Genomic DNA, 22,500 nt, shown 5'->3' on the forward strand with positions numbered 1-22,500 from the left:
TAGTTAGAAGTAGAAAAGTTCTAACAGAAACCACAAAGTTCATCTACAACCACACCACACTGGATACGCCCAATCTCATCTGATCTTGGAAGCTAAGCAGTGTTGGGCCTGGTTAGTACTTGGATGGGAGACCACCTGGGAATACAAGGTGCTGTAGATATTTTTATACTGCCAACACCGTTCTGTTGATGCATTCCATTTTCAAACGTATTCATTTATGAACCAGTAGTTAGAAGTAGAAAAGTTCTAACAGAAACCACAAAGCTCATCTACAGCCACACCACACTGGATACGCCCAATCTCATCTGATCTTGGAAGCTAAGCAGTGTTGGGCCTTGTTAGTAATTGGATGGGAGACCACCTGGGAATACAAGGTGCTGTAGATATTTTTATACTGCCAACACCGTTCTGTTGATGCATTCAATTTTCAAATGTATTCATTTATGAACCAGTAGTAAGAAGTAGAAAAGTTCAAACAGAAACCACAAAGCTCATCTACAGCCACACCACACTGGATACGCCCAATCTCATCTGATCTTGGAAGCTAAGCAGTGTTGGGCCTGGTTAGTACTTGGATGGGAGACCACCAGGGAATACAAGGTGCTGTAGATATTTTTATACTGCCAACACTGTTCTGTTGATGCATTCCATTTTCAAACGTATTCATTTATGAACCAGTAGTTAGAAGTAGAAAAGTTCTAACAGAAACCACAAAGCTCATTTACAGCCACACCACATTGGATACGCCCAATCTCATCTGATCTTGGAAGCTAAGCAGTGTTGGGCCTGGTTAGTACTTGGATGGGAGACCACCTGGGAATACAAGGTGCTGTAGATATTTTTATACTACCAACACCGTTCTGTTGATGCATTCCATTTTAAAACGTATTCATTTATGAACCAGTAGTTAGAAGTAGAAAAGTTCTAACAGAAACCATAAAGCTCATCTACAGCCACACCACACTGGATACGCCCAATCTCATCTGATCTTGGAAGCTAAGCAGTGTTGGGCCTGGTTAGTACTTGAATGGGAGACCACCTGGGAATACAAGGTGCTGTAGATATTTTTATACTACCAACACCGTTCTGTTGATGCATTCCATTTTCAAACGTATTCATTTATGAACCAGTAGTTAGAAGTAGAAAAGTTCTAACAGAAACCATAAAGCTCTTCTACAGCCACACCACACTGGATATGCCCAATCTCATCTGATCTTGGAAGCTAAGCAGTGTTGGGCCTGGTTAGTACTTGGATGGGAGACCACCTGGGAATACAAGGTGCTGTAGATATTTTTATACTGCCAACACCGTTCTGTTGATGCATTCCATTTTCAAACGTATTCATTTATGAACCAGTAGTTAGAAGTAGAAAAGTTCTAACAGAAACCACAAAGCTCATCTACAGCCACACAACACTGGATACGCCCAATTTCATCTGATCTTGGAAGCTAAGCAGTGTTGGGCCTGGTTAGTACTTGGATGGGAGACCACCTGGGAATACAAGGTGCTGTAGATATTTTTATACTGCCAACACCGTTCTGTTGATGCATTCAATTTTCAAATGTATTCATTTATGAACCAGTAGTAAGAAGTAGAAAAGTTCAAACAGAAACCAGAAAGCTCATCTACAGCCACACCACACTGGATACGCCCAATCTCATCTGATCTTGGAAGCTAAGCAGTGTTGGGCCTGGTTAGTACTTGGATGGGAGACCACCTGGGAATACAAGGTGCTGTAGATATTTTTATACTGCCAACACTGTTCTGTTGATGCATTCCATTTTCAAACGTATTCATTTATGAACCAGTAGTTAGAAGTAGAAAAGTTCTAACAGAAACCACAAAGCTCATTTACAGCCACACCACATTGGATACGCCCAATCTCATCTGATCTTGGAAGCTAAGCAGTGTTGGGCCTGGTTAGTACTTGGATGGGAGACCACCTGGGAATACAAGGTGCTGTAGATATTTTTATACTGCCAACACCGTTCTGTTGATGCATTCCATTTTAAAACGTATTCATTTATGAACCAGTAGTTAGAAGTAGAAAAGTTCTAACAGAAACCAGAAAGTTCATCTACAGCCACACCACACTGGATACGCCAAATCTCATCTGATCTTGGAAGCTAAGCAGTGTTGGGCCTGGTTAGTACTTGGATGGGAGACCACCTGGGAATACAAGGTGCTGTAGATATTTTTATACTGCCAACACCATTCTGTTGATGCATTCCATTTTAAAAAGTATTCATTTATGAACCAGTAGTTAGAAGTAGAAAAGTTCTAACAAACCAGAAAGTTCATCTACAGCAACACCACACTGGATACGCCCAATCTCATCTGATCTTGTTAGCTAAGCAGTGTTGGGACTGGTTAGTACTTGGATGGGAGACCACCTGGGAATACAAGGTGCTGTAGATAATTTTATACTGCCAACACCGTTCTGTTGATGCATTCCATTTTAAAACGTATTCATTTATGAACCAGTAGCTAGAAGTAGAAAAGTTCAAACAGAAACCACAAAGCTCATCTACAGCCACACAACACTGGATACGCCCAATCTCATCTGATCTTGGAAGCTAAGCAGTGTTGGGCCTGGTTAGTACTTGGATGGGAGACCACCTGGGAATACAAGGTGCTGTAGATATTTTTATACTGCCAACACCGTTCTGTTGATGCATTCCATTTTCAAACGTATTCATTTATGAACCAGTAGTTAGAAGTAGAAAAGTTCTAACAGAAACCAGAAAGTTCATCTACAGCAACACCACACTGGATACGCCCAATCTCATCTGATCTTGGAAGCTAAGCAGTGTTGGGCCTGGTTAGTACTTGGATGGGAGACCACCTGGGAATACAAGGTGCTGTAGATATTTTTATACTGCCAACACCGTTCTGTTGATGCATTCCATTTTCAAACGTATTCATTTATGAACCAGTAGTTAGAAGTAGAAAAGTACTAACAGAAACCATAAAGCTCTTCTACAGCCACACCACACTGGATATGCCCAATCTCATCTGATCTTGGAAGCTAAGCAGTGTTGGGCCTGGTTAGTACTTGGATGGGAGACCACCTGGGAATACATAGGTGCTGTAGATATTTTTATACTGCCAACACCGTTCTGTTGATGTATTCCATTTTCAAACGTATTCATTTATGAACCAGTAGTTAGAAGTAGAAAAGTTCTAACAGAAACCACAAAGCTCATCTACTGCCACACCACACTGGATACGCCCAATCTCATCTCATCTGATCTAGGAAGCTACGCAGTGTTGGGCATGGTTAGTACTTGGATGAGAGACCACCTGGGAATACAATGTGCTGTAGATATTTTTATACTACCAACACCGTTCTGTTGATGCATTCCATTTTCAAACGTATTCATTTATGAACCAGTAGTTAGAAGTAGAATAGTTCTAACAGAAACCATAAAGCTCATATACAGCCACACCACACTGGATACGCCCAATTTCATCTGATCTTGTGAAGCTAAGCAGTGTTGGGCCTGGTTAGTACTTGGATGGGAGACCACCTGGGAATACAATGTGCTGTAGATATTTTTATACTACGAACACCGTTCTGTTGATGCATTCCATTTTCAAACGTATTCATTTATGAACCAGTAGTTAGAAGTAGAATAGTTCTAACAGAAACCGTAAAGCTCATCTACAGCCACACCACACTGGATACGCCCAATCTCATCTGATCTTGTGAAGCTAAGCAGTGTTGGGCCTGGTTAGTACTTGGATGGGAGACCACCTGGGAATACAAGGTGCTGTAGATATTTTTATACTGCCAACACCGTTCTGTTGATGCATTCAAATTTCAAATGTATTCATTTATGAACCAGTAGTTAGAAGTAGAAAAGTTCAAACAGAAACCACAAAGCTCATCTACAGCCACACCACACTGGATACGCCCAATCTCATCTGATCTTGGAAGCTAAGCAGTGTTGGGCCTGGTCAGTACTTGTATGGGAGACCACCTGGGAATACAAGGTGCTGTAGATATTTTTATACTGCCAACACCGTTCTGTTGATGCATTCCATTTTCAAACGTATTCATTTATGAACCAGTAGTTAGAAGTAGAAAAGTTCTAACAGAAACCACAAAGTTCATCTACAGCCACACCACACTGGATACGCCCAATCTCATCTGATCTTGGAAGCTAAGCAGTGTTGGGCCTGGTTAGTACTTGGATAGGAGACCACCTGGGAATACAAGGTGCTGTAGATACTTTTATACTGCCAACACCGTTCTGTTGATGCATTCCATTTTAAAACGTATTCATTTATGAACCAGTAGTTAGAAGTAGAAAAGTTCTAACAGAAACCACAAAGTTCATCTACAACCACACCACACTGGATACGCCCAATCTCATCTGATCTTGGAAGCTAAGCAGTGTTGGGCCTGGTTAGTACTTGGATGGGAGACCACCTGGGGATACAAGGTGCTGTAGATATTTTTATACTGCCAACACCGTTCTGTTGATGCATTCCATTTTCAAACGTATTCATTTATGAACCAGTAGTTAGAAGTAGAAAAGTTCTAACAGAAACCACAAAGCTCATCTACAGCCACACCACACTGGATACGCCCAATCTCATCTGATCTTGGAAGCTAAGCAGTGTTGGGCCTTGTTAGTACTTGGATGGGAGACCACCTGGGAATACAAGGTGCTGTAGATATTTTTATACTGCCAACACCGTTCTGTTGATGCATTCAATTTTCAAATGTATTCATTTATGAACCAGTAGTAAGAAGTAGAAAAGTTCAAACAGAAACCACAAAGCTCATCTACAGCGACACCACACTGGATACGCCCAATCTCATCTGATCTTGGAAGCTAAGCAGTGTTGGGCCTGGTTAGTACTTGGATGGGAGACCACCTGGGAATACAAGGTGCTGTAGATATTTTTATACTGCCAACACTGTTCTGTTGATGCATTCCATTTTCAAACGTATTCATTTATGAACCAGTAGTTAGAAGTAGAAAAGTTCTAACAGAAACCACAAAGCTCATTTACAGCCACACCACATTGGATACGCCCAATCTCATCTGATCTTGGAAGCTAAGCAGTGTTGGGCCTGGTTAGTACTTGGATGGGAGACCACCTGGGAATACAAGGTGCTGTAGATATTTTTATACTACCAACACCGTTCTGTTGATGCATTCCATTTTAAAACGTATTCATTTATGAACCAGTAGTTAGAAGTAGAAAAGTTCTAACAGAAACCATAAAGCTCATCTACAGCCACACCACACTGGATACGCCCAATCTCATCTGATCTTGGAAGCTAAGCAGTGTTGGGCCTGGTTAGTACTTGAATGGGAGACCACCTGGGAATACAAGGTGCTGTAGATATTTTTATACTACCAACACCGTTCTGTTGATGCATTCCATTTTCAAACGTATTCATTTATGAACCAGTAGTTAGAAGTAGAAAAGTTCTAACAGAAACCATAAAGCTCTTCTACAGCCACACCACACTGGATATGCCCAATCTCATCTGATCTTGGAAGCTAAGCAGTGTTGGGCCTGGTTAGTACTTGGATGGGAGACCACCTGGGAATACAAGGTGCTGTAGATATTTTTATACTGCCAACACCGTTCTGTTGATGCATTCCATTTTCAAACGTATTCATTTATGAACCAGTAGTTAGAAGTAGAAAAGTTCTAACAGAAACCACAAAGCTCATCTACAGCCACACAACACTGGATACGCCCAATCTCATCTGATCTTGGAAGCTAAGCAGTGTTGGGCCTGGGTAGTACTTGGATGGGAAACCACCTGGGAATACAAGGTGCTGTAGATATTTTTATACTGCCAACACCGTTCTGTTGATGCATTCCATTTTCAAACTTATTCATTTATGAACCAGTAGTTAGAAGTAGAAAAGTTCTAACAGAAACCACAAAGCTCATCTATAGCAACACCACACTGGATACGCCCAATCTCATCTGATCTTGGAAGCTAAGCAGTGTTGGGCATGGTTAGTACTTGGATGGGAAACCACCTGGGAATACAAGGTGCTGTAGATATTTTTATACTGCCAACACCGTTCTGTTGATGCATTCCATTTTCAAACGTATTCATTTATGAACCAGTAGTTAGAAGTAGAAAAGTTCTAACAGAAACCACAAAGCTCATCTACAGCCACACTACACTGGATACGCCCAATCTCATCTGATCTTGGAAGCTAAGCAGTGTTGGGCCTGGTTAGTACTTGGATGGGAGACCACCTGGGAATACAAGGTGCTGTAGATATTTTTATACTGCCAACACCGTTCTGTTGATGCATTCAATTTTCAAATGTATTCATTTATGAACCAGTAGTAAGAAGTAGAAAAGTTCAAACAGAAACCAGAAAGCTCATCTACAGCCACACCACACTGGATACGCCCAATCTCATCTGATCTTGGAAGCTAAGCAGTGTTGGGCCTGGTTAGTACTTGGATGGGAGACCACCTGGGAATACAAGGTGCTGTAGATATTTTTATACTGCCAACACTGTTCTGTTGATGCATTCCATTTTCAAACGTATTCATTTATGAACCAGTAGTTAGAAGTAGAAAAGTTCTAACAGAAACCACAAAGCTCATTTACAGCCACACCACATTGGATACGCCCAATCTCATCTGATCTTGGAAGCTAAGCAGTGTTGGGCCTGGTTAGTACTTGGATGGGAGACCACCTGGGAATACAAGGTGCTGTAGATATTTTTATACTACCAACACCGTTCTGTTGATGCATTCCATTTTAAAACGTATTCATTTATGAACCAGTAGTTAGAAGTAGAAAAGTTCTAACAGAAACCATAAAGCTCATCTACAGCCACACCACACTGGATACGCCCAATCTCATCTGATCTTGGAAGCTAAGCAGTGTTGGGCCTGGTTAGTACTTGAATGGGAGACCTCCTGGGAATACAAGGTGCTGTAGATATTTTTATACTACCAACACCGTTCTGTTGATGCATTCCATTTTCAAACGTATTCATTTATGAACCAGTAGTTAGAAGTAGAAAAGTACTTACAGAAACCATAAAGCTCTTCTACAGCCACACCACACTGGATATGCCCAATCTCATCTGGTCTTGGAAGCTAAGCAGTGTTGGGCCTGGTTAGTACTTGGATGGGAGAGCACCTGGGAATACAAGGTGCTGTAGATATTTTTATACTGCCAACACAGTTCTGTTGATGCATTCCATTTTCAAACGTATTCATTTATGAACCAGTAGTTAGAAGTAGAAAAGTTCTAACAGAAACTACAAAGCTCATCTACAGCCACACCACACTGGATACGCCCAATCTCATCTGATCTTGGAAGCTAAGCAGTGTTGGGCCTGGTTAGTACTTGGATGGGAAACCACCTGGGAATACAAGGTGCTGTAGATATTTTTATACTGCCAACACCGTTCTGTTGATGCATTCCATTTTCAAACGTATTCATTTATGAACCAGTAGTTAGAAGTAGAAAAGTTCTAACAGAAACCACAAAGCTCATCTACAGCAACACCACACTGGATACGCCCAATCTCATCTGATTTTGGAAGCTAAGCAGTGTTGGGCCTGGTTAGTACTTGGATGGGAAACCACCTGGGAATACAAGGTGCTGTAGATATTTTTATACTGCCAACACCGTTCTGTTGATGCATTCCATTTTAAAACGTATTCATTTATGAACCAGTAGCTAGAAGTAGAAAAGTTCAAACAGAAACCACAAAGCTCATCTACAGCCACACAACACTGGATACGCCCAATCTCATCTGATCTTGGAAGCTAAGCAGTGTTGGGCCTGGTTAGTACTTGGATGGGAGACCACCTGGGAATACAAGGTGCTGTAGATATTTTTATACTGCCAACACCGTTCTGTTGATGCATTCCATTTTCAAACGTATTCATTTATGAACCAGTAGTTAGAAGTAGAAAAGTTCTAACAGAAACCAGAAAGTTCATCTACAGCAACACCACACTGGATACGCCCAATCTCATCTGATCTTGGAAGCTAAGCAGTGTTGGGCCTGGTTAGTACTTGGATGGGAGACCACCTGGGAATACAAGGTGCTGTAGATATTTTTATACTGCCAACACCGTTCTGTTGATGCATTCCATTTTCAAACGTATTCATTTATGAACCAGTAGTTAGAAGTAGAAAAGTACTAACAGAAACCATAAAGCTCTTCTACAGCCACACCACACTGGATATGCCCAATCTCATCTGATCTTGGAAGCTAAGCAGTGTTGGGCCTGGTTAGTACTTGGATGGGAGACCACCTGGGAATACATAGGTGCTGTAGATATTTTTATACTGCCAACACCGTTCTGTTGATGTATTCCATTTTCAAACGTATTCATTTATGAACCAGTAGTTAGAAGTAGAAAAGTTCTAACAGAAACCACAAAGCTCATCTACTGCCACACCACACTGGATACGCCCAATCTCATCTCATCTGATCTAGGAAGCTACGCAGTGTTGGGCATGGTTAGTACTTGGATGAGAGACCACCTGGGAATACAATGTGCTGTAGATATTTTTATACTACCAACACCGTTCTGTTGATGCATTCCATTTTCAAACGTATTCATTTATGAACCAGTAGTTAGAAGTAGAATAGTTCTAACAGAAACCATAAAGCTCATATACAGCCACACCACACTGGATACGCCCAATTTCATCTGATCTTGTGAAGCTAAGCAGTGTTGGGCCTGGTTAGTACTTGGATGGGAGACCACCTGGGAATACAATGTGCTGTAGATATTTTTATACTACCAACACCGTTCTGTTGATGCATTCCATTTTCAAACGTATTCATTTATGAACCAGTAGTTAGAAGTAGAATAGTTCTAACAGAAACCGTAAAGCTCATCTACAGCCACACCACACTGGATACGCCCAATCTCATCTGATCTTGTGAAGCTAAGCAGTGTTGGGCCTGGTTAGTACTTGGATGGGAGACCACCTGGGAATACAAGGTGCTGTAGATATTTTTATACTGCCAACACCGTTCTGTTGATGCATTCAAATTTCAAATGTATTCATTTATGAACCAGTAGTTAGAAGTAGAAAAGTTCAAACAGAAACCACAAAGCTCATCTACAGCCACACCACACTGGATACGCCCAATCTCATCTGATCTTGGAAGCTAAGCAGTGTTGGGCCTGGTCAGTACTTGTATGGGAGACCACCTGGGAATACAAGGTGCTGTAGATATTTTTATACTGCCAACACCGTTCTGTTGATGCATTCCATTTTCAAACGTATTCATTTATGAACCAGTAGTTAGAAGTAGAAAAGTTCTAACAGAAACCACAAAGTTCATCTACAGCCACACCACACTGGATACGCCCAATCTCATCTGATCTTGGAAGCTAAGCAGTGTTGGGCCTGGTTAGTACTTGGATAGGAGACCACCTGGGAATACAAGGTGCTGTAGATACTTTTATACTGCCAACACCGTTCTGTTGATGCATTCCATTTTAAAACGTATTCATTTATGAACCAGTAGTTAGAAGTAGAAAAGTTCTAACAGAAACCACAAAGTTCATCTACAACCACACCACACTGGATACGCCCAATCTCATCTGATCTTGGAAGCTAAGCAGTGTTGGGCCTGGTTAGTACTTGGATGGGAGACCACCTGGGAATACAAGGTGCTGTAGATATTTTTATACTGCCAACACCGTTCTGTTGATGCATTCCATTTTCAAACGTATTCATTTATGAACCAGTAGTTAGAAGTAGAAAAGTTCTAACAGAAACCACAAAGCTCATCTACAGCCACACCACACTGGATACGCCCAATCTCATCTGATCTTGGAAGCTAAGCAGTGTTGGGCCTTGTTAGTACTTGGATGGGAGACCACCTGGGAATACAAGGTGCTGTAGATATTTTTATACTGCCAACACCGTTCTGTTGATGCATTCAATTTTCAAATGTATTCATTTATGAACCAGTAGTAAGAAGTAGAAAAGTTCAAACAGAAACCACAAAGCTCATCTACAGCGACACCACACTGGATACGCCCAATCTCATCTGATCTTGGAAGCTAAGCAGTGTTGGGCCTGGTTAGTACTTGGATGGGAGACCACCTGGGAATACAAGGTGCTGTAGATATTTTTATACTGCCAACACTGTTCTGTTGATGCATTCCATTTTCAAACGTATTCATTTATGAACCAGTAGTTAGAAGTAGAAAAGTTCTAACAGAAACAACAAAGCTCATTTACAGCCACACCACATTGGATACGCCCAATCTCATCTGATCTTGGAAGCTAAGCAGTGTTGGGCCTGGTTAGTACTTGGATGGGAGACCACCTGGGAATACAAGGTGCTGTAGATATTTTTATACTACCAACACCGTTCTGTTGATGCATTCCATTTTAAAACGTATTCATTTATGAACCAGTAGTTAGAAGTAGAAAAGTTCTAACAGAAACCATAAAGCTCATCTACAGCCACACCACACTGGATACGCCCAATCTCATCTGATCTTGGAAGCTAAGCAGTGTTGGGCCTGGTTAGTACTTGAATGGGAGACCACCTGGGAATACAAGGTGCTGTAGATATTTTTATACTACCAACACCGTTCTGTTGATGCATTCCATTTTCAAACGTATTCATTTATGAACCAGTAGTTAGAAGTAGAAAAGTTCTAACAGAAACCATAAAGCTCTTCTACAGCCACACCACACTGGATATGCCCAATCTCATCTGATCTTGGAAGCTAAGCAGTGTTGGGCCTGGTTAGTACTTGGATGGGAGACCACCTGGGAATACAAGGTGCTGTAGATATTTTTATACTGCCAACACCGTTCTGTTGATGCATTCCATTTTCAAACGTATTCATTTATGAACCAGTAGTTAGAAGTAGAAAAGTTCTAACAGAAACCACAAAGCTCATCTACAGCCACACAACACTGGATACGCCCAATCTCATCTGATCTTGGAAGCTAAGCAGTGTTGGGCCTGGGTAGTACTTGGATGGGAAACCACCTGGGAATACAAGGTGCTGTAGATATTTTTATACTGCCAACACCGTTCTGTTGATGCATTCCATTTTCAAACTTATTCATTTATGAACCAGTAGTTAGAAGTAGAAAAGTTCTAACAGAAACCACAAAGCTCATCTACAGCAACACCACACTGGATACGCCCAATCTCATCTGATCTTGGAAGCTAAGCAGTGTTGGGCATGGTTAGTACTTGGATGGGAAACCACCTGGGAATACAAGGTGCTGTAGATATTTTTATACTGCCAACACCGTTCTGTTGATGCATTCCATTTTCAAACGTATTCATTTATGAACCAGTAGTTAGAAGTAGAAAAGTTCTAACAGAAACCACAAAGCTCATCTACAGCCACACTACACTGGATACGCCCAATCTCATCTGATCTTGGAAGCTAAGCAGTGTTGGGCCTGGTTAGTACTTGGATGGGAGACCACCTGGGAATACAAGGTGCTGTAGATATTTTTATACTGCCAACACCGTTCTGTTGATGCATTCAATTTTCAAATGTATTCATTTATGAACCAGTAGTAAGAAGTAGAAAAGTTCAAACAGAAACCAGAAAGCTCATCTACAGCCACACCACACTGGATACGCCCAATCTCATCTGATCTTGGAAGCTAAGCAGTGTTGGGCCTGGTTAGTACTTGGATGGGAGACCACCTGGGAATACAAGGTGCTGTAGATATTTTTATACTGCCAACACTGTTCTGTTGATGCATTCCATTTTCAAACGTATTCATTTATGAACCAGTAGTTAGAAGTAGAAAAGTTCTAACAGAAACCACAAAGCTCATTTACAGCCACACCACATTGGATACGCCCAATCTCATCTGATCTTGGAAGCTAAGCAGTGTTGGGCCTGGTTAGTACTTGGATGGGAGACCACCTGGGAATACAAGGTGCTGTAGATATTTTTATACTACCAACACCGTTCTGTTGATGCATTCCATTTTAAAACGTATTCATTTATGAACCAGTAGTTAGAAGTAGAAAAGTTCTAACAGAAACCATAAAGCTCATCTACAGCCACACCACACTGGATACGCCCAATCTCATCTGATCTTGGAAGCTAAGCAGTGTTGGGCCTGGTTAGTACTTGAATGGGAGACCTCCTGGGAATACAAGGTGCTGTAGATATTTTTATACTACCAACACCGTTCTGTTGATGCATTCCATTTTCAAACGTATTCATTTATGAACCAGTAGTTAGAAGTAGAAAAGTACTTACAGAAACCATAAAGCTCTTCTACAGCCACACCACACTGGATATGCCCAATCTCATCTGGTCTTGGAAGCTAAGCAGTGTTGGGCCTGGTTAGTACTTGGATGGGAGACCACCTGGGAATACAAGGTGCTGTAGATATTTTTATACTGCCAACACAGTTCTGTTGATGCATTCCATTTTCAAACGTATTCATTTATGAACCAGTAGTTAGAAGTAGAAAAGTTCTAACAGAAACTACAAAGCTCATCTACAGCCACACCACACTGGATACGCCCAATCTCATCTGATCTTGGAAGCTAAGCAGTGTTGGGCCTGGTTAGTACTTGGATGGGAAACCACCTGGGAATACAAGGTGCTGTAGATATTTTTATACTGCCAACACCGTTCTGTTGATGCATTCCATTTTCAAACGTATTCATTTATGAACCAGTAGTTAGAAGTAGAAAAGTTCTAACAGAAACCACAAAGCTCATCTACAGCAACACCACACTGGATACGCCCAATCTCATCTGATCTTGGAAGCTAAGCAGTGTTGGGCCTGGTTAGTACTTGGATGGGAAACCACCTGGGAATACAAGGTGCTGTAGATATTTTTATACTGCCAACACCGTTCTGTTGATGCATTCCATTTTAAAACGTATTCATTTATGAACCAGTAGCTAGAAGTAGAAAAGTTCAAACAGAAACCACAAAGCTCATCTACAGCCACACAACACTGGATACGCCCAATCTCATCTGATCTTGGAAGCTAAGCAGTGTTGGGCCTGGTTAGTACTTGGATGGGAGACCACCTGGGAATACAAGGTGCTGTAGATATTTTTATACTGCCAACACCGTTCTGTTGATGCATTCCATTTTCAAACGTATTCATTTATGAACCAGTAGTTAGAAGTAGAAAAGTTCTAACAGAAACCAGAAAGTTCATCTACAGCAACACCACACTGGATACGCCCAATCTCATCTGATCTTGGAAGCTAAGCAGTGTTGGGCCTGGTTAGTACTTGGATGGGAGACCACCTGGGAATACAAGGTGCTGTAGATATTTTTATACTGCCAACACCGTTCTGTTGATGCATTCCATTTTCAATTGTATTCATTTATGAACCAGTAGTTAGAAGTAGAAAAGTACTAACAGAAACCATAAAGCTCTTCTACAGCCACACCACACTGGATATGCCCAATCTCATCTGATCTTGGAAGCTAAGCAGTGTTGGGCGTGGTTAGTACTTGGATGGGAGACCACCTGGGAATACATAGGTGCTGTAGATATTTTTATACTGCCAACACCGTTCTGTTGATGCATTCCATTTTCAAACGTATTCATTTATGAACCAGTAGTTAGAAGTAGAAAAGTTCTAACAGAAACCACAAAGCTCATCTACTGCCACACCACACTGGATACGCCCAATCTCATCTCATCTGATCTAGGAAGCTACGCAGTGTTGGGCATGGTTAGTACTTGGATGAGAGACCACCTGGGAATACAATGTGCTGTAGATATTTTTATACTGCCAACACCGTTCTGTTGATGCATTCCATTTTCAAACGTATTCATTTATGAACCAGTAGTTAGAAGTAGAATAGTTCTAACAGAAACCATAAAGCTCATATACAGCCACACCACACTGGATACGCCCAATTTCATCTGATCTTGTGAAGCTAAGCAGTGTTGGGCCTGGTTAGTACTTGGATGGGAGACCACCTGGGAATACAATGTGCTGTAGATATTTTTATACTACCAACACCGTTCTGTTGATGCATTCCATTTTCAAACGTATTCATTTATGAACCAGTAGTTAGAAGTAGAATAGTTCTAACAGAAACCAGAAAGCTCATCTACAGCCACACCACACTGGATACGCCCAATCTCATCTGATCTTGTGAAGCTAAGCAGTGTTGGGCCTGGTTAGTACTTGGATGGGAGACCACCTGGGAATACAAGGTGCTGTAGATATTTTTATACTGCCAACACCGTTCTGTTGATGCATTCAAATTTCAAATGTATTCATTTATGAACCAGTAGTTAGAAGTAGAAAAGTTCAAACAGAAACCACAAAGCTCATCTACAGCCACACCACACTGGATACGCCCAATCTCATCTGATCTTGGAAGCTAAGCAGTGTTGGGCCTGGTCAGTACTTGTATGGGAGACCACCTGGGAATACAAGGTGCTGTAGATATTTTTATACTGCCAACACCGTCCTGTTGATGCATTCCATTTTCAAATGTATTCATTTATGAACCAGTAGTTAGAAGTAGAAAAGTTCTAACAGAAACCACAAAGTTCATCTACAGCCACACCACACTGGATACGCCCAATCTCATCTGATCTTGGAAGCTAAGCAGTGTTGGGCCTGGTTAGTACTTGGATAGGAGACCACCTGGGAATACAAGGTGCTGTAGATATTTTTATACTGCCAACACCGTTCTGTTGATGCATTCCATTTTCAAACGTATTCATTTATGAACCAGTAGTTAGAAGTAGAAAAGTTCTAACAGAAACCACAAAGCTCATCTACAGCCACACCACACTGGATACGCCCAATCTCATCTGATCTTGGAAGCTAAGCAGTGTTGGGCCTGGTTAGTACTTGGATGGGAGACCACCTGGGAATACAAGGTGCTGTAGATATTTTTATACTGCCAACACCGTTCTGTTGATGCATTCCATTTTCAAACGTATTCATTTATGAACCAGTAGTTAGAAGTAGAATAGTTCTAACAGAAACCATAAAGCTCATCTACAGCCACACCACACTGGATACGCCCAATCTCATCTGATCTTGGAAGCTAAGCAGTGTTGGGCCTGGTTAGTACTTGGATGGGAGACCACCTGGGAATACAAGGTGCTGTAGATATTTTTATACTGCCAACACTGTTCTGTTGATGCATTCCATTTTCAAACGTATTCATTTATGAACCAGTAGTTAGAAGTAGAAAAGTTCTAACAGAAACCACAAAGCTCATTTACAGCCACACCACATTGGATACGCCCAATCTCATCTGATCTTGGAAGCTAAGCAGTGTTGGGCCTGGTTAGTACTTGGATGGGAGACCACCTGGGAATACAAGGTGCTGTAGATATTTTTATACTACCAACACCGTTCTGTTGATGCATTCCATTTTAAAACGTATTCATTTATGAACCAGTAGTTAGAAGTAGAAAAGTTCTAACAGAAACCATAAAGCTCATCTACAGCCACACCACACTGGATACGCCCAATCTCATCTGATCTTGGAAGCTAAGCAGTGTTGGGCCTGGTTAGTACTTGAATGGGAGACCACCTGGGAATACAAGGTGCTGTAGATATTTTTATACTACCAACACCGTTCTGTTGATGCATTCCATTTTCAAACGTATTCATTTATGAACCAGTAGTTAGAAGTAGAAAAGTTCTAACAGAAACCATAAAGCTCTTCTACAGCCACACCACACTGGATATGCCCAATCTCATCTGATCTTGGAAGCTAAGCAGTGTTGGGCCTGGTTAGTACTTGGATGGGAGACCACCTGGGAATACAAGGTGCTGTAGATATTTTTATACTGCCAACACCGTTCTGTTGATGCATTCCATTTTCAAACGTATTCATTTATGAACCAGTAGTTAGAAGTAGAAAAGTTCTAACAGAAACCACAAAGCTCATCTACAGCCACACCACACTGGATACGCCCAATCTCATCTGATCTTGGAAGCTAAGCAGTGTTGGGCCTGGTTAGTACTTGGATGGGAAACCACCTGGGAATACAAGGTGCTGTAGATATTTTTATACTGCCAACACCGTTCTGTTGATGCATTCCATTTTCAAATTTATTCATTTATGAACCAGTAGTTAGAAGTAGAAAAGTTCTAACAGAAACCACAAAGCTCATCTACAGCAACACCACACTGGATACGCCCAATCTCATCTGATCTTGGAAGCTAAGCAGTGTTGGGCATGGTTAGTACTTGGATGGGAAACCACCTGGGAATACAAGGTGCTGTAGATATTTTTATACTGCCAACACCGTTCTGTTGATGCATTCCATTTTCAAACGTATTCATTTATGAACCAGTAGTTAGAAGTAGAAAAGTTCTAACAGAAACCACAAAGCTCATCTACAGCCACACTACACTGGATACGCCCAATCTCATCTGATCTTGGAAGCTAAGCAGTGTTGGGCCTGGTTAGTACTTGTATGGGAGACCACCTGGGAATACAAGGTGCTGTAGATATTTTTATACTGCCAACACCGTTCTGTTGATGCATTCAATTTTCAAATGTATTCATTTATGAACCAGTAGTAAGAAGTAGAAAAGTTCAAACAGAAACCAGAAAGCTCATCTACAGCCACACCACACTGGATACGCCCAATCTCATCTGATCTTGGAAGCTAAGCAGTGTTGGGCCTGGTTAGTACTTGGATGGGAGACCACCTGGGAATACAAGGTGCTGTAGATATTTTTATACTGCCAACACTGTTCTGTTGATGCATTCCATTTTCAAACGTATTCATTTATGAACCAGTAGTTAGAAGTAGAAAAGTTCTAACAGAAACCACAAAGCTCATTTACAGCCACACCACATTGGATACGCCCAATCTCATCTGATCTTGGAAGCTAAGCAGTGTTGGGCCTGGTTAGTACTTGGATGGGAGACCACCTGGGAATACAAGGTGCTGTAGATGTTTTTATACTACCAACACCGTTCTGTTGATGCATTCCATTTTAAAACGTATTCATTTATGAACCAGTAGTTAGAAGTAGAAAAGTTCTAACAGAAACCATAAAGCTCATCTACAGCCACACCACACTGGATACGCCCAATCTCATCTGATCTTGGAAGCTAAGCAGTGTTGGGCCTGGTTAGTACTTGAATGGGAGACCACCTGGGAATACAAGGTGCTGTAGATATTTTTATACTACCAACACCGTTCTGTTGATGCATTCCATTTTCAAACGTATTCATTTATGAACCAGTAGTTAGAAGTAGAAAAGTACTTACAGAAACCATAAAGCTCTTCTACAGCCACACCACACTGGATATGCCCAATCTCATCTGGTCTTGGAAGCTAAGCAGTGTTGGGCCTGGTTAGTACTTGGATGGGAGACCACCTGGGAATACAAGGTGCTGTAGATATTTTTATACTGCCAACACAGTTCTGTTGATGCATTCCATTTTCAAACGTATTCATTTATGAACCAGTAGTTAGAAGTAGAAAAGTTCTAACAGAAACTACAAAGCTCATCTACAGCCACACCACACTGGATACGTCCAATCTCATCTGATCTTGGAAGCTAAGCAGTGTTGGGCCTGGTTAGTACTTGGATGGGAAACCACCTGGGAATACAAGGTGCTGTAGATATTTTTATACTGCCAACACCGTTCTGTTGATGCATTCCATTTTCAAACGTATTCATTTATGAACCAGTAGTTAGAAGTAGAAAAGTTCTAACAGAAACCACAAAGCTCATCTACAGCAACACCACACTGGATACGCCCAATCTCATCTGATCTTGGAAGCTAAGCAGTGTTGGGCCTGGTTAGTACTTGGATGGGAAACCACCTGGGAATACAAGGTACTGTAGATATTTTTATACTGCCAACACCGTTCTGTTGATGCATTCCATTTTCAAACGTATTCATTTATGAACCAGTAGTTAGAAGTAGAAAAGTTCTAACAGAAACCACAAAGCTCATCTACAGCCACTCCACACTGGATACGCCCAATCTCATCTGATCTTGGAAGCTAAGTAGTGTTGGGCCTGGTTAGTACTTGGATGGGAGACCACCTGGGAATACAAGGTGCTGTAGATATTTTTATACTACCAACACCGTTCTGTTGATGCATTCCATTTTCAAACGTATTCATTTATGAACCAGTAGTTAGAAGTAGAAAAGTTCTAACAGAAACCATAAAGCTCATCTACAGCCACACCACACTGGATACACCCAATCTCATCTGATCTTGGAAGCTAAGCAGTGTTGGGCCTGGTTAGTACTTGGATGGGAAACCACCTGGGAATACAAGGTGCTGTAGATATTTTTATACTGCCAACACCGTTCTGTTGATGCATTCCATTTTCAAACGTATTCATTTATGAACCAGTAGTTAGAAGTAGAAAAGTTCTAACAGAAACCATAAAGCTCTTCTACAGCCACACCACACTGGATATGCCCAATCTCATCTGATCTTGGAAGCTAAGCAGTGTTGGGCCTGGTTAGTACTTGGATGGGAGACCACCTGGGAATACAAGGTGCTGTAGATATTTTTATACTGCCAACACCGTTCTGTTGATGCATTCCATTTTCAAACGTATTCATTTATGAACCAGTAGTTAGAAGTAGAAAAGTTCTAACAGAAACCACAAAGCTCATCTACAGCCACACCACACTGGATACGCCCAATCTCATCTGATCTTGGAAGCTAAGCAGTGTTGGGCCTGGTTAGTACTTGGATGGGAAACCACCTGGGAATACAAGGTGCTGTAGATATTTTTATACTGCCAACACCGTTCTGTTGATGCATTCCATTTTCAAACTTATTCATTTATGAACCAGTAGTTAGAAGTAGAAAAGTTCTAACAGAAACCACAAAGCTCATCTACAGCAACACCACACTGGATACGCCCAATCTCATCTGATCTTGGAAGCTAAGCAGTGTTGGGCATGGTTAGTACTTGGATGGGAAACCACCTGGGAATACAAGGTGCTGTAGATATTTTTATACTGCCAACACCGTTCTGTTGATGCATTCCATTTTCAAACGTATTCATTTATGAACCAGTAGTTAGAAGTAGAAAAGTTCTAACAGAAACCACAAAGCTCATCTACAGCCACACTACACTGGATACGCCCAATCTCATCTGATCTTGGAAGCTAAGCAGTGTTGGGCCTGGTTAGTACTTGTATGGGAGACCACCTGGGAATACAAGGTGCTGTAGATATTTTTATACTGCCAACACCGTTCTGTTGATGCATTCAATTTTCAAATGTATTCATTTATGAACCAGTAGTAAGAAGTAGAAAAGTTCAAACAGAAACCAGAAAGCTCATCTACAGCCACACCACACTGGATACGCCCAATCTCATCTGATCTTGGAAGCTAAGCAGTGTTGGGCCTGGTTAGTACTTGGATGGGAGACCACCTGGGAATACAAGGTGCTGTAGATATTTTTATACTGCCAACACTGTTCTGTTGATGCATTCCATTTTCAAACGTATTCATTTATGAACCAGTAGTTAGAAGTAGAAAAGTTCTAACAGAAACCACAAAGCTCATTTACAGCCACACCACATTGGATACGCCCAATCTCATCTGATCTTGGAAGCTAAGCAGTGTTGGGCCTGGTTAGTACTTGGATGGGAGACCACCTGGGAATACAAGGTGCTGTAGATATTTTTATACTACCAACACCGTTCTGTTGATGCATTCCATTTTAAAACGTATTCATTTATGAACCAGTAGTTAGAAGTAGAAAAGTTCTAACAGAAACCATAAAGCTCATCTACAGCCACACCACACTGGATACGCCCAATCTCATCTGATCTTGGAAGCTAAGCAGTGTTGGGCCTGGTTAGTACTTGAATGGGAGACCACCTGGGAATACAAGGTGCTGTAGATATTTTTATACTACCAACACCGTTCTGTTGATGCATTCCATTTTCAAACGTATTCATTTATGAACCAGTAGTTAGAAGTAGAAAAGTACTTACAGAAACCATAAAGCTCTTCTACAGCCACACCACACTGGATATGCCCAATCTCATCTGGTCTTGGAAGCTAAGCAGTGTTGGGCCTGGTTAGTACTTGGATGGGAGACCACCTGGGAATACAAGGTGCTGTAGATATTTTTATACTGCCAACACAGTTCTGTTGATGCATTCCATTTTCAAACGTATTCATTTATGAACCAGTAGTTAGAAGTAGAAAAGTTCTAACAGAAACTACAAAGCTCATCTACAGCCACACCACACTGGATACGTCCAATCTCATCTGATCTTGGAAGCTAAGCAGTGTTGGGCCTGGTTAGTACTTGGATGGGAAACCACCTGGGAATACAAGGTGCTGTAGATATTTTTATACTGCCAACACCGTTCTGTTGATGCATTCCATTTTCAAACGTATTCATTTATGAACCAGTAGTTAGAAGTAGAAAAGTTCTAACAGAAACCACAAAGCTCATCTACAGCAACACCACACTGGATACGCCCAATCTCATCTGATCTTGGAAGCTAAGCAGTGTTGGGCCTGGTTAGTACTTGGATGGGAAACCACCTGGGAATACAAGGTACTGTAGATATTTTTATACTGCCAACACCGTTCTGTTGATGCATTCCATTTTCAAACGTATTCATTTATGAACCAGTAGTTAGAAGTAGAAAAGTTCTAACAGAAACCACAAAGCTCATCTACAGCCACTCCACACTGGATACGCCCAATCTCATCTGATCTTGGAAGCTAAGTAGTGTTGGGCCTGGTTAGTACTTGGATGGGAGACCACCTGGGAATACAAGGTGCTGTAGATATTTTTATACTACCAACACCGTTCTGTTGATGCATTCCATTTTCAAACGTATTCATTTATGAACCAGTAGTTAGAAGTAGAAAAGTTCTAACAGAAACCATAAAGCTCATCTACAGCCACACCACACTGGATACACCCAATCTCATCTGATCTTGGAAGCTAAGCAGTGTTGGGCCTGGTTAGTACTTGGATGGGAAACCACCTGGGAATACAAGGTGCTGTAGATATTTTTATACTGCCAACACCGTTCTGTTGATGCATTCCATTTTCAAACATATTCATTTATGAACCAGTAGTTAGAAGTAGAAAAGTTCTAACAGAAACCTTAAAGCTCATCTACAGCCACACCACACTGGATACGCCCAATCTCATCTGATCTTGGAAGCTAAGCAGTGTTGGGCCTGGTCAGTACTTGTATGGGAGACCACCTGGGAATACAAGGTGCTGTAGATATTTTTATACTGCCAACACCGTTCTGTTGATGCATTCCATTTTCAAACGTATTCATTTATTAACCAGTAGTTAGAAGTAGAAAAGTTGTAACAGAAACCACAAAGTTCATCTACAGCCACACCACACTGGATACACCCAATCTCATCTGATCTTGGAAGCTAAGCAGTGTTGGGCCTGGTTAGTACTTGGATGGGAGACCACCTGGGAATACAAAGTGCTGTATATATTTTTATACTGCCAACACCGTTCTGTTGATGCATTCCATTTTCAAACGTATTCATTTATGAACCAGTAGTTAGAAGTAGAAAAGTTCTAACAGAAACCACAAAGCTCATCTACAGCCACACCACACTGGATACGCCCAATCTCATCTGATCTTGGAAGCTAAACAGTGTTGGGCCTGGTTAGTACTTGGATGGGAGACCACCTGGGAATACAAGGTGCTGTAGATATTTTTATACTGCCAACACCGTTCTGTTGATGCATTCCATTTTCAAACGTATTCATTTATGAACCAGTAGTTAGAAGTAGAAAAGTTCTAACAGAAACCATAAAGCTCATCTACAGCCACACCACACTGGATATGCCCAATCTCATCTGATCTTGGAAGCTAAACAGTGTTGGGCCTGGTTAGTACTTGGATGGGAGACCACCTGGGAATACAAGGTGCTGTAGATATTTTTATACTGCCAACACCGTTCTGTTGATGCATTCCATTTTCAAACGTATTCATTTATGAACCAGTAGTTAGAAGTAGAAAAGTTCTAACAGAAACCGTAAAGCTCATCTACAGCCACACCACACTGGATATGCCCAATCTCATCTGATCTTGGAAGCTAAGCAGTGTTGGGCCTGGTTAGTACTTGGATGGGAGACCACCTGGGAATACAAGGTGCTGTTGATATTTTTATACTGCCAACACCGTTCTGTTGATGCATTCCATTTTCAAACGTATTCATTTATGAACCAGTAGTTAGAGGTAGAAAAGTTCTAACAGAAACCACAAAGCTCATCTACAGCCACACCACACTGGATACGCCCAATCTCATCTGATCTTGGAAGCTAAGCAGTGTTGGGCCTGGTTAGTACTTGGATGGGAGACCACCTGGGAATACAAGGTGCTGTAGATATTTTTATACTGCCAACACCGTTCTGTTGATGCATTCAAATTTCAAATGTATTCATTTATGAACCAGTAGTTAGAAGTAGAAAAGTTCAAACAGAAACCACAAAGCTCATCTACAGCCACACCACACTGGATACGCCCAATCTCATCTGATCTTGGAAGCTAAGCAGTGTT

At 41.4% G+C, this 22,500-nt stretch overlaps 90 non-coding genes and 10 pseudogenes across 90 annotated transcripts in view; all 100 read left to right on the forward strand.

Moving 5' to 3' along the window:
• Positions 1-41: 41 nt before the first annotated feature.
• LOC134991560 (5S ribosomal RNA) lies at positions 42-160 on the forward strand. Its single transcript, XR_010195804.1, has one exon. It is a non-coding gene; the product is annotated as a 5S ribosomal RNA (ribosomal RNA).
• A 107-nt stretch (positions 161-267) lies between these two features.
• Positions 268-386, forward strand: LOC134991449 (5S ribosomal RNA). Its single transcript, XR_010195695.1, has one exon. It is a non-coding gene; the product is annotated as a 5S ribosomal RNA (ribosomal RNA).
• A 107-nt stretch (positions 387-493) lies between these two features.
• LOC134991513 (5S ribosomal RNA) lies at positions 494-612 on the forward strand. The gene has a single exon (XR_010195758.1). It is a non-coding gene; the product is annotated as a 5S ribosomal RNA (ribosomal RNA).
• Positions 613-719: 107 nt separating this feature from the next.
• Positions 720-838, forward strand: LOC134991536 (5S ribosomal RNA). Its single transcript, XR_010195781.1, has one exon. It is a non-coding gene; the product is annotated as a 5S ribosomal RNA (ribosomal RNA).
• A 107-nt stretch (positions 839-945) lies between these two features.
• LOC134991435 (5S ribosomal RNA) lies at positions 946-1,064 on the forward strand. Its single transcript, XR_010195681.1, has one exon. It is a non-coding gene; the product is annotated as a 5S ribosomal RNA (ribosomal RNA).
• Positions 1,065-1,171: 107 nt separating this feature from the next.
• LOC134991599 (5S ribosomal RNA) lies at positions 1,172-1,290 on the forward strand. Its single transcript, XR_010195842.1, has one exon. It is a non-coding gene; the product is annotated as a 5S ribosomal RNA (ribosomal RNA).
• Positions 1,291-1,397: 107 nt separating this feature from the next.
• LOC134991835 (5S ribosomal RNA) lies at positions 1,398-1,516 on the forward strand. The gene has a single exon (XR_010196074.1). It is a non-coding gene; the product is annotated as a 5S ribosomal RNA (ribosomal RNA).
• Positions 1,517-1,623: 107 nt separating this feature from the next.
• On the forward strand, positions 1,624-1,742 carry LOC134991394 (5S ribosomal RNA). Its single transcript, XR_010195641.1, has one exon. It is a non-coding gene; the product is annotated as a 5S ribosomal RNA (ribosomal RNA).
• A 107-nt stretch (positions 1,743-1,849) lies between these two features.
• On the forward strand, positions 1,850-1,968 carry LOC134991537 (5S ribosomal RNA). Its single transcript, XR_010195782.1, has one exon. It is a non-coding gene; the product is annotated as a 5S ribosomal RNA (ribosomal RNA).
• A 107-nt stretch (positions 1,969-2,075) lies between these two features.
• On the forward strand, positions 2,076-2,194 carry LOC134991590 (5S ribosomal RNA). Its single transcript, XR_010195833.1, has one exon. It is a non-coding gene; the product is annotated as a 5S ribosomal RNA (ribosomal RNA).
• Positions 2,195-2,299: 105 nt separating this feature from the next.
• LOC134991292 (5S ribosomal RNA) lies at positions 2,300-2,418 on the forward strand (annotated as a pseudogene).
• A 107-nt stretch (positions 2,419-2,525) lies between these two features.
• Positions 2,526-2,644, forward strand: LOC134991723 (5S ribosomal RNA). Its single transcript, XR_010195965.1, has one exon. It is a non-coding gene; the product is annotated as a 5S ribosomal RNA (ribosomal RNA).
• Positions 2,645-2,751: 107 nt separating this feature from the next.
• Positions 2,752-2,870, forward strand: LOC134991474 (5S ribosomal RNA). Its single transcript, XR_010195719.1, has one exon. It is a non-coding gene; the product is annotated as a 5S ribosomal RNA (ribosomal RNA).
• A 107-nt stretch (positions 2,871-2,977) lies between these two features.
• Positions 2,978-3,097, forward strand: LOC134991819 (5S ribosomal RNA). The gene has a single exon (XR_010196059.1). It is a non-coding gene; the product is annotated as a 5S ribosomal RNA (ribosomal RNA).
• A 107-nt stretch (positions 3,098-3,204) lies between these two features.
• Positions 3,205-3,328, forward strand: LOC134991366 (5S ribosomal RNA; annotated as a pseudogene).
• Positions 3,329-3,435: 107 nt separating this feature from the next.
• On the forward strand, positions 3,436-3,555 carry LOC134991334 (5S ribosomal RNA; annotated as a pseudogene).
• Positions 3,556-3,662: 107 nt separating this feature from the next.
• On the forward strand, positions 3,663-3,782 carry LOC134991772 (5S ribosomal RNA). Its single transcript, XR_010196014.1, has one exon. It is a non-coding gene; the product is annotated as a 5S ribosomal RNA (ribosomal RNA).
• A 107-nt stretch (positions 3,783-3,889) lies between these two features.
• LOC134991660 (5S ribosomal RNA) lies at positions 3,890-4,008 on the forward strand. The gene has a single exon (XR_010195903.1). It is a non-coding gene; the product is annotated as a 5S ribosomal RNA (ribosomal RNA).
• A 107-nt stretch (positions 4,009-4,115) lies between these two features.
• LOC134991573 (5S ribosomal RNA) lies at positions 4,116-4,234 on the forward strand. The gene has a single exon (XR_010195816.1). It is a non-coding gene; the product is annotated as a 5S ribosomal RNA (ribosomal RNA).
• A 107-nt stretch (positions 4,235-4,341) lies between these two features.
• LOC134991833 (5S ribosomal RNA) lies at positions 4,342-4,460 on the forward strand. Its single transcript, XR_010196072.1, has one exon. It is a non-coding gene; the product is annotated as a 5S ribosomal RNA (ribosomal RNA).
• Positions 4,461-4,567: 107 nt separating this feature from the next.
• On the forward strand, positions 4,568-4,686 carry LOC134991196 (5S ribosomal RNA). Its single transcript, XR_010195613.1, has one exon. It is a non-coding gene; the product is annotated as a 5S ribosomal RNA (ribosomal RNA).
• A 107-nt stretch (positions 4,687-4,793) lies between these two features.
• Positions 4,794-4,912, forward strand: LOC134991467 (5S ribosomal RNA). The gene has a single exon (XR_010195712.1). It is a non-coding gene; the product is annotated as a 5S ribosomal RNA (ribosomal RNA).
• Positions 4,913-5,019: 107 nt separating this feature from the next.
• On the forward strand, positions 5,020-5,138 carry LOC134991538 (5S ribosomal RNA). The gene has a single exon (XR_010195783.1). It is a non-coding gene; the product is annotated as a 5S ribosomal RNA (ribosomal RNA).
• Positions 5,139-5,245: 107 nt separating this feature from the next.
• Positions 5,246-5,364, forward strand: LOC134991436 (5S ribosomal RNA). The gene has a single exon (XR_010195682.1). It is a non-coding gene; the product is annotated as a 5S ribosomal RNA (ribosomal RNA).
• Positions 5,365-5,471: 107 nt separating this feature from the next.
• On the forward strand, positions 5,472-5,590 carry LOC134991600 (5S ribosomal RNA). Its single transcript, XR_010195843.1, has one exon. It is a non-coding gene; the product is annotated as a 5S ribosomal RNA (ribosomal RNA).
• Positions 5,591-5,697: 107 nt separating this feature from the next.
• LOC134991779 (5S ribosomal RNA) lies at positions 5,698-5,816 on the forward strand. The gene has a single exon (XR_010196021.1). It is a non-coding gene; the product is annotated as a 5S ribosomal RNA (ribosomal RNA).
• A 107-nt stretch (positions 5,817-5,923) lies between these two features.
• LOC134991222 (5S ribosomal RNA) lies at positions 5,924-6,042 on the forward strand (annotated as a pseudogene).
• A 107-nt stretch (positions 6,043-6,149) lies between these two features.
• LOC134991517 (5S ribosomal RNA) lies at positions 6,150-6,268 on the forward strand. Its single transcript, XR_010195762.1, has one exon. It is a non-coding gene; the product is annotated as a 5S ribosomal RNA (ribosomal RNA).
• Positions 6,269-6,375: 107 nt separating this feature from the next.
• Positions 6,376-6,494, forward strand: LOC134991405 (5S ribosomal RNA). Its single transcript, XR_010195652.1, has one exon. It is a non-coding gene; the product is annotated as a 5S ribosomal RNA (ribosomal RNA).
• A 107-nt stretch (positions 6,495-6,601) lies between these two features.
• On the forward strand, positions 6,602-6,720 carry LOC134991539 (5S ribosomal RNA). The gene has a single exon (XR_010195784.1). It is a non-coding gene; the product is annotated as a 5S ribosomal RNA (ribosomal RNA).
• A 107-nt stretch (positions 6,721-6,827) lies between these two features.
• Positions 6,828-6,946, forward strand: LOC134991420 (5S ribosomal RNA). Its single transcript, XR_010195667.1, has one exon. It is a non-coding gene; the product is annotated as a 5S ribosomal RNA (ribosomal RNA).
• Positions 6,947-7,053: 107 nt separating this feature from the next.
• LOC134991270 (5S ribosomal RNA) lies at positions 7,054-7,172 on the forward strand (annotated as a pseudogene).
• Positions 7,173-7,279: 107 nt separating this feature from the next.
• LOC134991453 (5S ribosomal RNA) lies at positions 7,280-7,398 on the forward strand. Its single transcript, XR_010195698.1, has one exon. It is a non-coding gene; the product is annotated as a 5S ribosomal RNA (ribosomal RNA).
• A 107-nt stretch (positions 7,399-7,505) lies between these two features.
• On the forward strand, positions 7,506-7,624 carry LOC134991815 (5S ribosomal RNA). The gene has a single exon (XR_010196055.1). It is a non-coding gene; the product is annotated as a 5S ribosomal RNA (ribosomal RNA).
• Positions 7,625-7,731: 107 nt separating this feature from the next.
• Positions 7,732-7,850, forward strand: LOC134991724 (5S ribosomal RNA). The gene has a single exon (XR_010195966.1). It is a non-coding gene; the product is annotated as a 5S ribosomal RNA (ribosomal RNA).
• Positions 7,851-7,957: 107 nt separating this feature from the next.
• LOC134991475 (5S ribosomal RNA) lies at positions 7,958-8,076 on the forward strand. The gene has a single exon (XR_010195720.1). It is a non-coding gene; the product is annotated as a 5S ribosomal RNA (ribosomal RNA).
• A 107-nt stretch (positions 8,077-8,183) lies between these two features.
• Positions 8,184-8,303, forward strand: LOC134991820 (5S ribosomal RNA). The gene has a single exon (XR_010196060.1). It is a non-coding gene; the product is annotated as a 5S ribosomal RNA (ribosomal RNA).
• A 107-nt stretch (positions 8,304-8,410) lies between these two features.
• Positions 8,411-8,534, forward strand: LOC134991367 (5S ribosomal RNA; annotated as a pseudogene).
• Positions 8,535-8,641: 107 nt separating this feature from the next.
• Positions 8,642-8,761, forward strand: LOC134991335 (5S ribosomal RNA; annotated as a pseudogene).
• A 107-nt stretch (positions 8,762-8,868) lies between these two features.
• Positions 8,869-8,988, forward strand: LOC134991773 (5S ribosomal RNA). Its single transcript, XR_010196015.1, has one exon. It is a non-coding gene; the product is annotated as a 5S ribosomal RNA (ribosomal RNA).
• Positions 8,989-9,095: 107 nt separating this feature from the next.
• On the forward strand, positions 9,096-9,214 carry LOC134991661 (5S ribosomal RNA). The gene has a single exon (XR_010195904.1). It is a non-coding gene; the product is annotated as a 5S ribosomal RNA (ribosomal RNA).
• A 107-nt stretch (positions 9,215-9,321) lies between these two features.
• Positions 9,322-9,440, forward strand: LOC134991574 (5S ribosomal RNA). Its single transcript, XR_010195817.1, has one exon. It is a non-coding gene; the product is annotated as a 5S ribosomal RNA (ribosomal RNA).
• Positions 9,441-9,547: 107 nt separating this feature from the next.
• Positions 9,548-9,666, forward strand: LOC134991561 (5S ribosomal RNA). Its single transcript, XR_010195805.1, has one exon. It is a non-coding gene; the product is annotated as a 5S ribosomal RNA (ribosomal RNA).
• A 107-nt stretch (positions 9,667-9,773) lies between these two features.
• Positions 9,774-9,892, forward strand: LOC134991479 (5S ribosomal RNA). Its single transcript, XR_010195724.1, has one exon. It is a non-coding gene; the product is annotated as a 5S ribosomal RNA (ribosomal RNA).
• Positions 9,893-9,999: 107 nt separating this feature from the next.
• LOC134991468 (5S ribosomal RNA) lies at positions 10,000-10,118 on the forward strand. The gene has a single exon (XR_010195713.1). It is a non-coding gene; the product is annotated as a 5S ribosomal RNA (ribosomal RNA).
• Positions 10,119-10,225: 107 nt separating this feature from the next.
• Positions 10,226-10,344, forward strand: LOC134991541 (5S ribosomal RNA). Its single transcript, XR_010195786.1, has one exon. It is a non-coding gene; the product is annotated as a 5S ribosomal RNA (ribosomal RNA).
• Positions 10,345-10,451: 107 nt separating this feature from the next.
• On the forward strand, positions 10,452-10,570 carry LOC134991437 (5S ribosomal RNA). Its single transcript, XR_010195683.1, has one exon. It is a non-coding gene; the product is annotated as a 5S ribosomal RNA (ribosomal RNA).
• A 107-nt stretch (positions 10,571-10,677) lies between these two features.
• Positions 10,678-10,796, forward strand: LOC134991601 (5S ribosomal RNA). Its single transcript, XR_010195844.1, has one exon. It is a non-coding gene; the product is annotated as a 5S ribosomal RNA (ribosomal RNA).
• A 107-nt stretch (positions 10,797-10,903) lies between these two features.
• On the forward strand, positions 10,904-11,022 carry LOC134991780 (5S ribosomal RNA). The gene has a single exon (XR_010196022.1). It is a non-coding gene; the product is annotated as a 5S ribosomal RNA (ribosomal RNA).
• Positions 11,023-11,129: 107 nt separating this feature from the next.
• LOC134991837 (5S ribosomal RNA) lies at positions 11,130-11,248 on the forward strand. The gene has a single exon (XR_010196076.1). It is a non-coding gene; the product is annotated as a 5S ribosomal RNA (ribosomal RNA).
• A 107-nt stretch (positions 11,249-11,355) lies between these two features.
• LOC134991519 (5S ribosomal RNA) lies at positions 11,356-11,474 on the forward strand. The gene has a single exon (XR_010195764.1). It is a non-coding gene; the product is annotated as a 5S ribosomal RNA (ribosomal RNA).
• Positions 11,475-11,581: 107 nt separating this feature from the next.
• Positions 11,582-11,700, forward strand: LOC134991416 (5S ribosomal RNA). Its single transcript, XR_010195663.1, has one exon. It is a non-coding gene; the product is annotated as a 5S ribosomal RNA (ribosomal RNA).
• Positions 11,701-11,807: 107 nt separating this feature from the next.
• On the forward strand, positions 11,808-11,926 carry LOC134991542 (5S ribosomal RNA). Its single transcript, XR_010195787.1, has one exon. It is a non-coding gene; the product is annotated as a 5S ribosomal RNA (ribosomal RNA).
• A 107-nt stretch (positions 11,927-12,033) lies between these two features.
• Positions 12,034-12,152, forward strand: LOC134991421 (5S ribosomal RNA). The gene has a single exon (XR_010195668.1). It is a non-coding gene; the product is annotated as a 5S ribosomal RNA (ribosomal RNA).
• Positions 12,153-12,259: 107 nt separating this feature from the next.
• On the forward strand, positions 12,260-12,378 carry LOC134991791 (5S ribosomal RNA). The gene has a single exon (XR_010196032.1). It is a non-coding gene; the product is annotated as a 5S ribosomal RNA (ribosomal RNA).
• Positions 12,379-12,485: 107 nt separating this feature from the next.
• Positions 12,486-12,604, forward strand: LOC134991454 (5S ribosomal RNA). Its single transcript, XR_010195699.1, has one exon. It is a non-coding gene; the product is annotated as a 5S ribosomal RNA (ribosomal RNA).
• Positions 12,605-12,711: 107 nt separating this feature from the next.
• LOC134991580 (5S ribosomal RNA) lies at positions 12,712-12,830 on the forward strand. The gene has a single exon (XR_010195823.1). It is a non-coding gene; the product is annotated as a 5S ribosomal RNA (ribosomal RNA).
• Positions 12,831-12,937: 107 nt separating this feature from the next.
• LOC134991725 (5S ribosomal RNA) lies at positions 12,938-13,056 on the forward strand. The gene has a single exon (XR_010195967.1). It is a non-coding gene; the product is annotated as a 5S ribosomal RNA (ribosomal RNA).
• Positions 13,057-13,163: 107 nt separating this feature from the next.
• On the forward strand, positions 13,164-13,282 carry LOC134991476 (5S ribosomal RNA). Its single transcript, XR_010195721.1, has one exon. It is a non-coding gene; the product is annotated as a 5S ribosomal RNA (ribosomal RNA).
• A 107-nt stretch (positions 13,283-13,389) lies between these two features.
• Positions 13,390-13,509, forward strand: LOC134991245 (5S ribosomal RNA; annotated as a pseudogene).
• A 107-nt stretch (positions 13,510-13,616) lies between these two features.
• LOC134991368 (5S ribosomal RNA) lies at positions 13,617-13,740 on the forward strand (annotated as a pseudogene).
• Positions 13,741-13,847: 107 nt separating this feature from the next.
• Positions 13,848-13,967, forward strand: LOC134991336 (5S ribosomal RNA; annotated as a pseudogene).
• A 107-nt stretch (positions 13,968-14,074) lies between these two features.
• On the forward strand, positions 14,075-14,194 carry LOC134991774 (5S ribosomal RNA). Its single transcript, XR_010196016.1, has one exon. It is a non-coding gene; the product is annotated as a 5S ribosomal RNA (ribosomal RNA).
• A 107-nt stretch (positions 14,195-14,301) lies between these two features.
• LOC134991662 (5S ribosomal RNA) lies at positions 14,302-14,420 on the forward strand. Its single transcript, XR_010195905.1, has one exon. It is a non-coding gene; the product is annotated as a 5S ribosomal RNA (ribosomal RNA).
• Positions 14,421-14,527: 107 nt separating this feature from the next.
• LOC134991576 (5S ribosomal RNA) lies at positions 14,528-14,646 on the forward strand. The gene has a single exon (XR_010195819.1). It is a non-coding gene; the product is annotated as a 5S ribosomal RNA (ribosomal RNA).
• A 107-nt stretch (positions 14,647-14,753) lies between these two features.
• Positions 14,754-14,872, forward strand: LOC134991427 (5S ribosomal RNA). Its single transcript, XR_010195674.1, has one exon. It is a non-coding gene; the product is annotated as a 5S ribosomal RNA (ribosomal RNA).
• A 107-nt stretch (positions 14,873-14,979) lies between these two features.
• Positions 14,980-15,098, forward strand: LOC134991439 (5S ribosomal RNA). The gene has a single exon (XR_010195685.1). It is a non-coding gene; the product is annotated as a 5S ribosomal RNA (ribosomal RNA).
• A 107-nt stretch (positions 15,099-15,205) lies between these two features.
• On the forward strand, positions 15,206-15,324 carry LOC134991543 (5S ribosomal RNA). Its single transcript, XR_010195788.1, has one exon. It is a non-coding gene; the product is annotated as a 5S ribosomal RNA (ribosomal RNA).
• Positions 15,325-15,431: 107 nt separating this feature from the next.
• On the forward strand, positions 15,432-15,550 carry LOC134991438 (5S ribosomal RNA). Its single transcript, XR_010195684.1, has one exon. It is a non-coding gene; the product is annotated as a 5S ribosomal RNA (ribosomal RNA).
• A 107-nt stretch (positions 15,551-15,657) lies between these two features.
• LOC134991602 (5S ribosomal RNA) lies at positions 15,658-15,776 on the forward strand. Its single transcript, XR_010195845.1, has one exon. It is a non-coding gene; the product is annotated as a 5S ribosomal RNA (ribosomal RNA).
• A 107-nt stretch (positions 15,777-15,883) lies between these two features.
• Positions 15,884-16,002, forward strand: LOC134991455 (5S ribosomal RNA). The gene has a single exon (XR_010195700.1). It is a non-coding gene; the product is annotated as a 5S ribosomal RNA (ribosomal RNA).
• A 107-nt stretch (positions 16,003-16,109) lies between these two features.
• LOC134991838 (5S ribosomal RNA) lies at positions 16,110-16,228 on the forward strand. Its single transcript, XR_010196077.1, has one exon. It is a non-coding gene; the product is annotated as a 5S ribosomal RNA (ribosomal RNA).
• A 107-nt stretch (positions 16,229-16,335) lies between these two features.
• On the forward strand, positions 16,336-16,454 carry LOC134991699 (5S ribosomal RNA). Its single transcript, XR_010195942.1, has one exon. It is a non-coding gene; the product is annotated as a 5S ribosomal RNA (ribosomal RNA).
• A 107-nt stretch (positions 16,455-16,561) lies between these two features.
• LOC134991451 (5S ribosomal RNA) lies at positions 16,562-16,680 on the forward strand. Its single transcript, XR_010195696.1, has one exon. It is a non-coding gene; the product is annotated as a 5S ribosomal RNA (ribosomal RNA).
• Positions 16,681-16,787: 107 nt separating this feature from the next.
• On the forward strand, positions 16,788-16,906 carry LOC134991579 (5S ribosomal RNA). Its single transcript, XR_010195822.1, has one exon. It is a non-coding gene; the product is annotated as a 5S ribosomal RNA (ribosomal RNA).
• Positions 16,907-17,013: 107 nt separating this feature from the next.
• Positions 17,014-17,132, forward strand: LOC134991440 (5S ribosomal RNA). Its single transcript, XR_010195686.1, has one exon. It is a non-coding gene; the product is annotated as a 5S ribosomal RNA (ribosomal RNA).
• Positions 17,133-17,239: 107 nt separating this feature from the next.
• Positions 17,240-17,358, forward strand: LOC134991792 (5S ribosomal RNA). Its single transcript, XR_010196033.1, has one exon. It is a non-coding gene; the product is annotated as a 5S ribosomal RNA (ribosomal RNA).
• A 107-nt stretch (positions 17,359-17,465) lies between these two features.
• LOC134991691 (5S ribosomal RNA) lies at positions 17,466-17,584 on the forward strand. Its single transcript, XR_010195934.1, has one exon. It is a non-coding gene; the product is annotated as a 5S ribosomal RNA (ribosomal RNA).
• Positions 17,585-17,691: 107 nt separating this feature from the next.
• On the forward strand, positions 17,692-17,810 carry LOC134991783 (5S ribosomal RNA). Its single transcript, XR_010196025.1, has one exon. It is a non-coding gene; the product is annotated as a 5S ribosomal RNA (ribosomal RNA).
• Positions 17,811-17,917: 107 nt separating this feature from the next.
• Positions 17,918-18,036, forward strand: LOC134991689 (5S ribosomal RNA). The gene has a single exon (XR_010195932.1). It is a non-coding gene; the product is annotated as a 5S ribosomal RNA (ribosomal RNA).
• Positions 18,037-18,143: 107 nt separating this feature from the next.
• Positions 18,144-18,262, forward strand: LOC134991397 (5S ribosomal RNA). The gene has a single exon (XR_010195644.1). It is a non-coding gene; the product is annotated as a 5S ribosomal RNA (ribosomal RNA).
• A 107-nt stretch (positions 18,263-18,369) lies between these two features.
• Positions 18,370-18,488, forward strand: LOC134991604 (5S ribosomal RNA). Its single transcript, XR_010195846.1, has one exon. It is a non-coding gene; the product is annotated as a 5S ribosomal RNA (ribosomal RNA).
• A 107-nt stretch (positions 18,489-18,595) lies between these two features.
• LOC134991456 (5S ribosomal RNA) lies at positions 18,596-18,714 on the forward strand. Its single transcript, XR_010195701.1, has one exon. It is a non-coding gene; the product is annotated as a 5S ribosomal RNA (ribosomal RNA).
• Positions 18,715-18,821: 107 nt separating this feature from the next.
• Positions 18,822-18,940, forward strand: LOC134991839 (5S ribosomal RNA). The gene has a single exon (XR_010196078.1). It is a non-coding gene; the product is annotated as a 5S ribosomal RNA (ribosomal RNA).
• Positions 18,941-19,047: 107 nt separating this feature from the next.
• On the forward strand, positions 19,048-19,166 carry LOC134991700 (5S ribosomal RNA). Its single transcript, XR_010195943.1, has one exon. It is a non-coding gene; the product is annotated as a 5S ribosomal RNA (ribosomal RNA).
• Positions 19,167-19,273: 107 nt separating this feature from the next.
• Positions 19,274-19,392, forward strand: LOC134991462 (5S ribosomal RNA). Its single transcript, XR_010195707.1, has one exon. It is a non-coding gene; the product is annotated as a 5S ribosomal RNA (ribosomal RNA).
• A 107-nt stretch (positions 19,393-19,499) lies between these two features.
• Positions 19,500-19,618, forward strand: LOC134991544 (5S ribosomal RNA). Its single transcript, XR_010195789.1, has one exon. It is a non-coding gene; the product is annotated as a 5S ribosomal RNA (ribosomal RNA).
• A 107-nt stretch (positions 19,619-19,725) lies between these two features.
• LOC134991441 (5S ribosomal RNA) lies at positions 19,726-19,844 on the forward strand. The gene has a single exon (XR_010195687.1). It is a non-coding gene; the product is annotated as a 5S ribosomal RNA (ribosomal RNA).
• Positions 19,845-19,951: 107 nt separating this feature from the next.
• On the forward strand, positions 19,952-20,070 carry LOC134991793 (5S ribosomal RNA). The gene has a single exon (XR_010196034.1). It is a non-coding gene; the product is annotated as a 5S ribosomal RNA (ribosomal RNA).
• Positions 20,071-20,177: 107 nt separating this feature from the next.
• Positions 20,178-20,296, forward strand: LOC134991692 (5S ribosomal RNA). The gene has a single exon (XR_010195935.1). It is a non-coding gene; the product is annotated as a 5S ribosomal RNA (ribosomal RNA).
• A 107-nt stretch (positions 20,297-20,403) lies between these two features.
• On the forward strand, positions 20,404-20,522 carry LOC134991784 (5S ribosomal RNA). Its single transcript, XR_010196026.1, has one exon. It is a non-coding gene; the product is annotated as a 5S ribosomal RNA (ribosomal RNA).
• A 107-nt stretch (positions 20,523-20,629) lies between these two features.
• On the forward strand, positions 20,630-20,748 carry LOC134991690 (5S ribosomal RNA). Its single transcript, XR_010195933.1, has one exon. It is a non-coding gene; the product is annotated as a 5S ribosomal RNA (ribosomal RNA).
• Positions 20,749-20,855: 107 nt separating this feature from the next.
• LOC134991398 (5S ribosomal RNA) lies at positions 20,856-20,974 on the forward strand. Its single transcript, XR_010195645.1, has one exon. It is a non-coding gene; the product is annotated as a 5S ribosomal RNA (ribosomal RNA).
• A 107-nt stretch (positions 20,975-21,081) lies between these two features.
• On the forward strand, positions 21,082-21,200 carry LOC134991663 (5S ribosomal RNA). The gene has a single exon (XR_010195906.1). It is a non-coding gene; the product is annotated as a 5S ribosomal RNA (ribosomal RNA).
• A 107-nt stretch (positions 21,201-21,307) lies between these two features.
• On the forward strand, positions 21,308-21,426 carry LOC134991731 (5S ribosomal RNA). Its single transcript, XR_010195973.1, has one exon. It is a non-coding gene; the product is annotated as a 5S ribosomal RNA (ribosomal RNA).
• A 107-nt stretch (positions 21,427-21,533) lies between these two features.
• Positions 21,534-21,652, forward strand: LOC134991423 (5S ribosomal RNA). The gene has a single exon (XR_010195670.1). It is a non-coding gene; the product is annotated as a 5S ribosomal RNA (ribosomal RNA).
• Positions 21,653-21,759: 107 nt separating this feature from the next.
• On the forward strand, positions 21,760-21,878 carry LOC134991564 (5S ribosomal RNA). Its single transcript, XR_010195808.1, has one exon. It is a non-coding gene; the product is annotated as a 5S ribosomal RNA (ribosomal RNA).
• A 107-nt stretch (positions 21,879-21,985) lies between these two features.
• Positions 21,986-22,104, forward strand: LOC134991678 (5S ribosomal RNA). The gene has a single exon (XR_010195921.1). It is a non-coding gene; the product is annotated as a 5S ribosomal RNA (ribosomal RNA).
• Positions 22,105-22,211: 107 nt separating this feature from the next.
• On the forward strand, positions 22,212-22,330 carry LOC134991473 (5S ribosomal RNA). Its single transcript, XR_010195718.1, has one exon. It is a non-coding gene; the product is annotated as a 5S ribosomal RNA (ribosomal RNA).
• Positions 22,331-22,437: 107 nt separating this feature from the next.
• LOC134991664 (5S ribosomal RNA) overlaps positions 22,438-22,500 on the forward strand; it is a 119-nt gene continuing 56 nt past the window's right edge. Inside the window, exon 1 of the ribosomal RNA XR_010195907.1 lies at positions 22,438-22,500. This exon is cut by the window's right edge and continues 56 nt beyond it. This is a non-coding gene — a ribosomal RNA (5S ribosomal RNA).

This window comes from Pseudophryne corroboree, unplaced genomic scaffold (genome assembly GCF_028390025.1).
Source record: "Pseudophryne corroboree isolate aPseCor3 unplaced genomic scaffold, aPseCor3.hap2 scaffold_1208, whole genome shotgun sequence".
NCBI lineage: Eukaryota > Metazoa > Chordata > Amphibia > Anura > Myobatrachidae > Pseudophryne > Pseudophryne corroboree.